A 12,087-nucleotide genomic window follows, 5' to 3' on the forward strand; every position below is an offset into this window, starting at 1 on the left:
AATTTTGTACTCAACAACGCCGGGAAATTGATTTTGAAATTCTATGAAACATTCCTCAATAGAATACTTCCATATTCCATCAATCTTGCGTCCATTTCTAAAGTAGGACTCTATGATAAACACTTTTTGTTCTTGAGAAAACACCATTTTAAACGCTTTTTAAAACGAAAATATTCAAATTGATAGCGGCGATATAGCGCTTTGACAGATGACGTTTAAGTTCATTTGCTATACGCTACGCCCTACGTCCAAATTTTCAGAACCAACTTGACCACGTTTTTATTTGAACGCTCGTTAGTTATTTAAGTTGGTACTGAGCATCTGGCATGGTGTTCCATGACATGTCGTTGAGGGACAACATCATGATTCACTGGTCACATGTATCTCGGTACTCATCCATGTGATGTTACATGTAAAAACAATCTTAATACATCGAGTTAATAAATATACATATATAGTAACAAAAGCAGCTTGTTTAATATATCTAGAAGAATATAACATGTTATCGGTCTGCTATTAGTCAAATAGCATCGCCGGATGTAGGTAATGATTTCCGTATAAAAAGGTTTTTTAAGGAGGTATTCAGTTTGCGTCCAAGTTCAGCAAAATATAACATTACTTGGGACCCAGAAATAATTTTACAATTTATTCGAGGATTACCAGACTCATTAAGTCTACAAGACCTTACTCTTAACCTTGCAATACTTTTGCCATTAGCTACAGGTCAACGAATTCAGACATTAGCCAGTATTGAAATACACAACATTATAAAAAGGTCAGATGCTCTTATTATTAAGATTGATAAGAGATTAAAAATGTCAGGACCTAGCAAACCACAACCTACTATACACCAAGACAATAAAATTTGCGTGGTATCCACATTAATAGAATATTTAGAAAAAACAAAAGAATTTTCCAGTCGTTGGATTAAGACCCTGCTTAATAAAAGTGGAATAGATATGTCTATACAGAGTGATGAATAGAGTAGCACAAACGCTACCAGTGCATCTAGATGAAAAAATAAGGCGAATGAAATAAATATACCTTAGCGGGTTGGACAGAAAGGATTCTCGCTATGGTAAATAGAATCGAAAAAAATAAATCTTCCGAATTGAAAAATACAAAAATAAATAATAATCTTAAGGACAAAAGTACAAACTTATTTGATATTGAGAATATTATATTAGAAAATTACTTAAATAAGAAGTGGACCGACTGAAATACAGATCAAAGCAGAGGCCAACAACTCAACAACAATTTTGCAGCCAAGGAAAAAGTGGACGACCCACAACTGTAACTGAAAATTTAGTACCGAAAAGAAGATTTCTCTTGTAATAAATGTGGAGTAAAGCATGGATATAATCAATGTCCTGCAAAAGGACAAGAATGTAGAAATTGTAAGAAATATGGACATTGCCAAATGTTGCAAAAGTAAAAGAGTAGAGACAATACAACGCTCTGATAATATAGAGAATTTGTTCATAGGGACAGTAAATGAAAATAATGAAAAGTTTTTAGATTAGAAAGTGAGTTTGTTGGTAAATAATAGTATAAATATTGATTTTAAATTAGATACAGGGGCTGATTGTAATGTTTTGCCTATTTATATCTTTATAAAGTTGAGATAGTTGTTTACAAGATTTTAACGGAATATTAACAGCATGCATATAATAGACAAAATATCAAAACGATAGGTACTGTAAATGTTAGAGTTTCATGTGAGTGTAAAAGATATGATAGTAAGATTTCATATAGTTGATACGAAAATGCAGCTTTTACTAGGACTTACAACTTGTTGTGAGTTAGACTTGATTAGAAAAACTGGTAAAGTACATATGGTGCAAGAAAATGATGAAATGTTGAGAATAATATCCAATCATAAGCATATATTTCAAGGAATAATATTGAGCTTAATGAAGATGCTGTTCCTAAAATATTAGTTCCTAAGTCTTTTCATGAAGAAATGCTAAAGATAATTCACTTGACGCATTTAGGTAAAGAAAAATGTAAATTAAGGGCAAGAGAGGCATTGTTTTGGTCAGGAATGACTAACGACATTAATAATTTTGTTGAGAGTTGTGATATATGTAATAAATACAAATGAAAAAATGTAAGTGAATCACTGATCTGTCACGAGATTCCAGATTACCCATGGCAGAACGTAGGGGTAGATTTATTTCAATTTAAACGTAGGTAAGGATTATTTATTAATGGTCGATAATATGTCCAAATTTGTTGAAATTGCGCTATTAGAATCACAAGAATCTGCATTGGTTATAAATCATATGTAGTCGATATTTTCACGACAAGGAATACCGCTAATCGTAGTGTTCGACAGCGGACCGTGTTTTAAATCTTTTCAGTTTAAAACATTCAGTAAAGAATATAATTTTCAACATATAACGTCAAGCCCTCATAATGCACAGTCTAATGGGGAAGTAGAAAGAACAATACAAACTGTTAAAAATATAGTAGGAAATGTGACTAAAAATATTCAACAAGATATAGATGACGAGATACCTGTAATATCAGAAGTAGAAAATAGAGATGTAAATGGGCAGGAATTAGAAAATGTAGAGCAGGATGTACTAATTAGAGATTTAGAACAAAATGTAAATATAGAAATTGGATATAGAGAAAGTGAGGAAGAGAGTATTTTTGAGGAGATGGAGAGGTTTAGTGAAAATTCAGATGAAAGATCAAAATCAATAAGTTATAAAGTCTTCTCCACATTTTACGGAATATTCACAGACACGTTATGGAAGAAAAATTAATAAGCCCGATCATTTAAATTTATAGAGTATTTGTGATATGTTATTGTATAATTGTGTACATTGTAACAAAAAGTTATGTGTAGAATTAAGTTTTTAATATGTGAAAGTATTTTTAAAAATCTTGAAAAGAAAAGGGATGTCACAGTTGGTAGAACTGCTTCGGCTCTGTCCTGGTGATCTGTGCTGTCCAGTTATTATTAGCTAGCTAGTAGTAGATAGTGTCACGTAGCATATTGTACCTCGAGCACGTTATCTATTATGTATGTAGTAACATGTGTACAACAAAAAAGTGTCCTTAGTACTTCATTCTTCATTCTATAAAGAACCTATAACAATAACACATGAAACAATCTGGTGCTGGTGGTCAGCGGTAAAGAAGCAGGAGACATAAATATAGCAACGAATAATATTAAGGAGTGGACGTCGGATAGACGCCATCATTTGGCCATCGAGAAAACGGAAGCTGTCATATTGGTGGGCAGGCGTAAGATTGCTCACCTTCTTTTGAACGTGGCGGATAGTAATATCAAAACTGCAGAAGCCGTAAAGTACCTATTTAGCTACAATGCTGGGGAGAAATATGAATTGGAAATATCACATAAAGAAAATCGAGGATAAGGCTGAGGGGACGATTAAGAGGTCTTTCGGCTCATATTTATACAGGGTGTACTTAAATGGAGGGGCACAAATGATACCAGAGGTTCCTTGGGTGAAAATAAGCCGAAATAACCTAACATACCTATATCCCAAGTCGCATAATAAAAAAGATACAGGGTGTCAAAGTGAAAAATAAAAAACAGTTTTTTCTTAATAATTTCCATAATTTTAGTCAGAAATGTTTCAAATTTTCAACAGAGAGATTTTTTAATAATGGGAAAAATAATATAATAATGATTTTTGAGTGTCGAGTATGAGGCGCCCTCTGCAGGCAACGGTTTGCATTGGATATGTAATAACTTTTTGCCAACCCCCGTATACAGCTTTTAGTAACAAGATATGAAATATTGGACCTTTTTGAACAAAAAAGCTATACTAATTGAAAATGGCTAAAGTCAACCGTTGATGAGATATTTTTAATTTCATAAATTAGTGTTACGGATTTATACCTCCACGAATACCAAGTTAAAAACAGACACTTTTGTTAATAAATTGAGAATCTGTATTTTAAAATTTGTCCAAAAGGGGAGCAGGAATCAACTAAGTCAACATTATTTTTCCTGTTTTAAATTTACTTTACTCTTTTTGCGTTATTATTTTAGCATTAATTTCTATTTAATTGTTTTTTCGGTGTCTATTAATAAACAGATTTTCTTGTGCATGTGAAATTATTTAAACCCTACATTAAAGAAATTTCATATGAAATAACAGTTCAAGTGAAAAAATATTGCAAAATTCTTATTTATTGTGAGTTTAATAGTAATTATTAGAAAAGAGAGCAAAAAAACTAAAACCAAGATTCACTTAAGAGTCAATAGATAATTTAATAGAAACAATTGGCTGACAATAAAAAAAACAAGATTTTTTAAAGGATATTTTCGAAGTAATTTGTCTAATTCTACAATTAAAATTACTACGAATTGAAAAAATACATATGTATGTCATTCTTTACTTCCCCAGCTGCTGCAAAAATTCTTTGACGAAGCATCTCGACACTATTAATAGGGTTGGAATAAACATTTCTTAAGTGACCCCATAAAAAATAGTCCAAGAGTGTGAGATCCGGTGATCGCGCAGGCCATTTGACTGATCTTGTAAATTGCCAAGGACAACTTCTTCAAGTTCTAGATCGCGAATCAGACGTCTTCTGTCAGTATCTTTAGGACGAGGTTGAATGTGTCCGTTTTCTCGAAATCTTATTTCTACCGCCCGCCGCAAAAGTTTGTCTAGCAGGAACACAACGATTGGGATATCTGGCATGATAAAGTGGTACAGCAGCAGCACAGTTCTTGTAACATTCAAAAAATACTTGCAACATATCGACATACTCGTCATTAGTATTCATAAATGGTTATTTTATTCAATTCCAAAACTATTTAATATCTAGGATGCAGGTAAATAGTGACTAAAATCAATTAACACTTATAACTAATTTTTCAAAATTACAATTTTCGAGTATTATCAAATGACATTTACCTACTCGATTTTTTTATTTAGTTAAGCAATCAATTATCGATTTGACTTTTGCCTCAGAGAAGCTAGCAGGAAGAGTGGAAGGGTGAAGGGTACTGGAGGAATCCTTGCGCTTCCACAACTATGGGCCAGTTTCCAATACATTTTGTTATCTATTGGATAGTTATCTGTTTGGTAAAGATATCAGAACGATAAGTTCCAAAGAGTTTCTGAAAGAATACTGACAGATAAATTGCAAATAGATAGTACGATAAATATTATTCAGTGGCTGGATATCCCTTACATCTAACTACACAGTTAAACAATTGTACAAATTAAGTGTTGAGCCGGTTACAGAATGGATTACCGTATGATGTAAAACGTAAGACTTAAGACGTACCCATAAGATACGTAGAAGGACTTTACAGAATACTTCGTTCACGTTTTACGGCAAGCCAATGAGAGTGCGAGCCACTTGCATATGTCGTATAACCTTAAAACGTATAACAACATAAACAAATTGACCAAACCATAATTAGAGTAGTTTCGGGTATTATGGCCTACTCGGCCAATATGGCCTGGCTGAATTTCTCCGAAACCAAACAACACAAGCGATGTAGGTATCCGCCATAACGTCGCGCCCCTACCATTGACCCCCTCAGCCGATCCCTGAGTTGCGGCGAATGAACGTGAGTCCTGTGCGTGCGACGATCGAAAATTAGCTTATTTGATGTAATTTTTTGGTAAGTTTCACCCATGTTCTTTAAATAATAATTGTTTTTATATTGCTAGTGCGCAGTTTTGTAGTTAAACTTTCAATGAATAGTATGGCGATATTTTTAAAGCACATTGTTTACTAGTTTTTAGGTTAGAATTGTATTTGTAAAAAACGTGTCTACGGCCATTATGACACACTACGTTGCTGGCCAGTATGGCCTCCTGTGCCAACGTGAATTTTTCTACATGTCATCATTTTCTTTTTCAATAGGTGATGGCTCCACGAAAATCAATTTCATACTTCTAAACTGTATAAAGTACCCCGAACAACTTTAAGACGTTTGTCAGCTAAAGTAAATCTACCAGCTGATGTAGCGAGTCATGCGAAGTTGGGAATAAAAAGTAGATTACCCGAAGAACTAGACTAGTACAGTATGTGTTATTAATGGAAAATAAGTTGTTCGGTTTAACACGAAAAGATGTTATGAGTTTAGCCTATCAGCTGGCAGTAAAAAACAATATCGCCCATAACTTTTCGTCGAAAAATGAAAGTGCGGGTAAAGATTGGTTAAATCCTTTTTAGAGAGGTATCCGGAGCTATCGTTTCGCCGCCCAACAGAAACTTCATTTGCCAGGGCTAGGGGATTTAATAAAGAAAGTGTGGACCATTCCTTCAATCTATACGAGAAATTGATGGATGACTACAAGTTTCCCCCAGACAAAATTTTCAGTGTGGACGAGACGGGCATAAGTGTGGTTCCATCCCAGATACCCAGGTTCTGAGTCAAAAGGGGAAACGGCAAATTGGTGCTTTAACATCTGCTTAAAGGAGCTCTTTGATAACTTACGTGATAAGTATGAGTGCAGGGGGACCATTTGTTCCACCCATGATTATATTCCCAAGAAAAAGACCCCATTCGCTTTTAATGAAAGGTGCGCCATCTGGTGCCATATATGAATGTCACCCTTCAGGTTGGATCCAAACAAACTTATTTACAAAGTGGTTTCAACATTTTATCCAACACGTGAAACCCACTGAAGAATCTCCGGTATTGCTTATTCTAGATGGCCACACATGTCATATAAGAAATCTTGAGTTGATAGACCTTGCAAGAAAAAATCAATCATGTCTACTTACTCTCAATTCCCCCACATTCCAGCCACAAAATACAACCACTTGGTAAGTCATTCATGGCACCTCTAAAAAAATATGTTTCTGATGAAATAAGATCATGGGTTAGGAACAACTCACGCCCACTAGGCCAAAATTAAATGATGGAAGTATTTGGACCTGCATATCAACGTACTCAAAGCGGTGAGATAGCTGTCAGTGGTTTCCGTGCTACAGGGTTATATCCTGTTAACAGGAATGTTTTTAATGATCACGATTTTATTGATATGGATAATGAGCAAGAATATAGATTCGCCAATCAAGAAAATATTACACCAGAGCCTACCACTTCATCTTCTACTCCTGCTATAGAAAATGAATCTGTTGACATGACACCCATCATAAATGAACCTGCTATGAGTAATGCGATGGCTACTGATGTAACCTCTGTTTCAAGAGACGAGAACAAAACACCGCCTGTATGTTTTGAACAAGTTGCAGCTCCTATTACAAGGTCGCCACATCCATCGACTTCAAGAGACTTTATAACGCCATTTCAATTGTCCCCGATACCACAATTAGCACCTAGGAAAACTACTAACCGAGGCAGAAAAGCTGCTAAACCGACATTGCTTACTTCATCCCCGTACAAAAATGAATTGCAAGACTCTATAAAAAAGAAACAAGACCAAATAAAAAAGACACTGAATAAAGGAAAAAAAGGAAAGGGCAAAGGTAAAAAGATAAAACCAAGATCCAAGCAGGTAGAAATGTCTAGCTCAGAAGAAGAAAACGAACCTTTGTGCGACGACAGTTCTGACGAAAGTCTAGATAGAAGCAATGTTAATGATGCAAAGTGTTTGTATTGTGAAGATCTCTATTCTATGAATACCAGAGGTGAAATATGGGTTCAATGCCTATGTTGCAAATTATGGGCTCATGAAGAATGCTCAGGAGTGGAAACGGACGTTTTTTTCTGCGAATTTTGTTCTGCAAAATAATGCAAAGTTTATTTCTTCTATTTTTTTTATTGTATTTGTTATGGAGGGCAATATAGCTCACTACATTTGTGGCCAATATGGCCCTAGGCCATATTACCTACCACGGGTAAATTTTTAAGATATGTCAACATTTAAAAAAACGTTTATTTTAATTTTGTTTGATAATAAATATCCTTAAATTTATAATTGTTGATTACTATTAAGTTCAAAGGACTGATTTAACCAATAAAAACTGATTGATCTCAATTTTATTTTATTTTATTTCCAAAAAATCTTATGGTGTGCCATATTACCCAAAGTTACTCTAACTTACTTTCTATGTATATTGTGTAGGTAATAATAATATGGATGAATTAACTTTAATATCGTTATGTATCGTTATGTTATGGGTATATTCTTATTAAGAAAAAGGAGAAAACGTTGGTTGAACAGAAGGTGGTGGACAAGACAAGTGCACATGAATTCATGAAACTACAATAATTCAATATTTGTGGTTAGATCGGTCTTGACGTCGTGAAATCTGCACAAGGTCATTTAATCAAAGGAAGACCTTGCCTTGCGAGAACAATTCTTATTGGTTGTCATTTTTACGGCAAACGTAAGAATTCATCCTTACTGAAATTTTCAACATCTTACGTTTTATGAGCATATTGTGTAAGAAACCATTTAAAGTTACATGTTGGATTTTGTTTACGTTTTACGTCATACGCCATAAGTCTTACAGTTAGCTATTCTGTAAACGGATTTACGGTTTGTATCTTGTGTCACGTTTGTGTCAAATAGGTTACGTTATATTTTCTTAACTTAAAATTTAAGTAAAAATGGGAAGGTACGTATATTATTGATCATTTGATTTTTTTAACATTATTTACCATTACCATTTTACTATTATTCTTTAACATTTTTTAGCATAAACGAAGATGTGAAAAGTTCACGAAATTTTACTGATTTGGAGAAACGCATACTATTCGATTTGGTAATGCAATACAAAAACATAATTGAAAATAAAAAGACAGATGGGACAACTGTTGAGCAAAAAAAGGATTGTTGGGATGAAATTACACGCAAATATGACAGTAACGCTCAAACGGGGCCCCGAACCGCCAACGTATTAGAAATTTGTGATTATAGATAATAATGAACATATTTCTATTGATTCTTTTTCAGAAAAATTTGTATAAAACTGGTGCCGGCACGTTCACTCCCCAAAGTGATGAATTAGATAAAAAAGTTTTAACTATTTTAAAGCTCTATTATGAACCACTTTGTAACCCATTTGATTAATCTGCTTCGTATTTTAAAGGTAAGTTACGTAATATTTGTGTGAAATAAATAAACTAAAACCCGTATAAATTAAAAAGATACGTCATATTTCAATTAATAGTGAGTCACATTTATATTGCATAGTTATTTTCATTAAAATTTAAGTAAGATGGATGATTAAAGAATAATAAAGTTTGGCAGAAGTACTTATTAATTATCTCAAAAATACAAAAAATATATCATAATTTATGGTAAGGTAAATGTACCGAATGTTGATACTACCAAATTCTAACACTTTTTATTTTATCTAATAAGATAAGAATTAGTACAAATATTTTAATATATGTGGTGCCATCTGTAGTCTTTTGCGACATTCTAAAACAAAAATCAGAGCTACCAACCTACAAATATATTTGCAGGAGTTCGACGAAGTGACAAGTGCATGATCATGCCAGTTTTGTTCTAAGAAAACCTGCTTCCTTGTGAGTTTTAGGTAAGATTATTTATTACATCATAGCTATAAAAATGTATTTTTTAATTATTGTAAGTTTTTATATATGTTTTCTGCCTTATTTCTAAAAGTAAGTGTGTTTTTTTGGTTGTAACCTAAAATTATTAGGGTGTAAGAAATTTGGACAAACAGAATACACATTTCGTAATTCTGACACGGGGTGTCAGAATTATGCATACCTATATTTAAATATTTCCATCCTTGTATTATATGTCCTTTTCTAAACCTATAAAGTTGTATCCTGTTTTTCTCTTTTCGTTCAATAAATTTTAGCCTGCTAACCTAAATCGGACACAGGGTGTCATAATTATATCCGGGTGTCCGTTTTATGTACACTAATGAAACATTCGAAAGGAAGATTTTTTATCTGTGCAGCAAAAAATGTTTTTTGAAAGTCAATCATTAACGAGACGCATTTTGTTGTTATAGAATGTCTGCGAAAAAAAATTGTAACTACTCCTTGGATACTCTAAACTCTGCACTGGAACCTATAAAAAATTGAATGCCTATTAAGACTGCAAGTAGAGAATATAAAATCCCAAAAACTACTCTCCACTCCAAGTTTTATGGAAAGTATCCTATTGAGTGCAAAGCTGGAGCCCCTATCATATTATCACAGGAGGAAGAAGCCATCCTGGTGAAGTGGATCACAGAGGTGGCTAAAGTTGGATTCCCTGTCACTAAAGAACAACTCATTGAAAGTGTATATGTGCTTTTAAATAAAAAGAAAAAAATAAATCCATTTAAAAACAAAGAGAAAAACTGCTTGCCAGGAAGACATTGGTATGAGGGGTTCCTCCGTCGTCATCCAGAAATTTCAAAACGAATTACTCAAAATTTAGTACAAGCTAGAGCCCAAATTACAGAACATAGTCTAACAAAATGGTTTCAAGAAGTCGAAGCATATTTTCAAGAAAATAATTTGATGGATGTATTACTGGATCCACGAAGAACATTTAATGCAGATGAAACTGCATTTTTCTTATGCCCAAAAGGATCAAAAGCACTAGCACTAAAGGGTAGCAAGAATGTGTATAATAGTACGGCCAACAATGAAAAAGACTGTATAACCACTATTGTAACGGGTAGATATCTATTTATGTACTTACTTACTTTCCATGTAATTTCTTTGGTTTATATATTTATTTACTTATCTACTGAATAAGATATTTTAATAATCCTCTTTGCTTTATTTTTGCAGCAAATGCAGCTGGAGAATTGCCGCCCCCCATGGTCTTATTTGCCTATGAAAGAATTCCACAAAGTGTTGTGGCATTAATGCCAGACAATTGGGGCCTTGGAAAATCCGAATCCGGTTGGATGACCGGTGAAAATTTTTTTGAATATATGAAACATTTTCTATCCATGGGTAGTTAAAAACAACATACCATTGCCTGTAATATTTTATGTAGATGGTCATAAGTCTCATCTTACATTACATCTGAGCAACTTTTGTTCCGAGAAGAGTATCATACTTATCAGTCTATTTCCAAATTCTACACACTTACTCCAGCCGATGGACGTAGGAGCTTTTAAACCTCTTAAAAATGGTCGGAAAAAGGCTGTTGCTAAATTTCGAATTGAAACAAATAAGCTAAAAATTCGAAGTGAGAATTTTGCGCCACTTTTGAATACCGTAATTAAAGATGTAATAACTGCTAAAATGATGCAAAATGCATTTAAAGCATGTGGTTTATTTCCATTTAATGCAAATACCATAGATTACAATAAGCTGGTAACTGGAAAAATGATTGCCAACAAAGTAGAAAATATTACGAACAATGAAACATTTGAAAGAGTTGAATCTCAACATTTAAGTTTTGTTGAAAGTTTTAATGAAACCAGCAAAATCAAAGAATTTAAAACCTCTAAGGGCAAAACATGGTCAGGTCCAGCACAAGATGAATCTTTATTTATTTTATGGCAAAAACTAAAACAGCATATAGAAAAACAGGTTACGCAAAGTAAAGATGACCTTAATAAACATTTAGAACTTAATGCAAGTAATGTACCACAAGATGCTCTCATTTTAGAAGCCGATTGGCTAGACGATTACAATTCATTTAACATCACAAATGAGAACATTGAGATTATTGAATCCTTAGTAGATGAAATAGACACGGAAATATCACTAGCAACAGATATGGAGATTTTAAACAACACAGAAATGAATGTAAATCAAATAGAAGTTTTAGTAGAAAAAGAAAATCAATTAGAGACAAATTTAGAAAGAAATTACAATATAAAAACAAATCAATCAGTAGTAGAAAAGGTAACCGAGAAAGAAATGGAAAATTTGTACAATACTGAAACAAATGAAAACATAAGAGTCCGGCTATTGGAAGTAGAAAATGAAAAAACAAATATTAATTCAATAGTAGAAAAGGAAACTGTAACTGAAACAGGAATGGAAAACCTGGATAATACTAGAACAAAGGAAAAAATAAGAGTGCAGCTAGTAGAAGTAGAAAATGAAAAGCACTCCGATATAGAAAAACAACATGTAATAGACGAAAATGGAAAGGCAACAAATGTTAATTCAGTAGTAGGAAAGGAAACTGTAACGGAAAAGGGAATAGAAAACCTGAATAATGCTAAAAC

This window comes from Anoplophora glabripennis, unplaced genomic scaffold, assembly GCF_000390285.2.
Source record: "Anoplophora glabripennis isolate ALB-LARVAE unplaced genomic scaffold, Agla_2.0 scaffold851, whole genome shotgun sequence".
NCBI lineage: Eukaryota > Metazoa > Arthropoda > Insecta > Coleoptera > Cerambycidae > Anoplophora > Anoplophora glabripennis.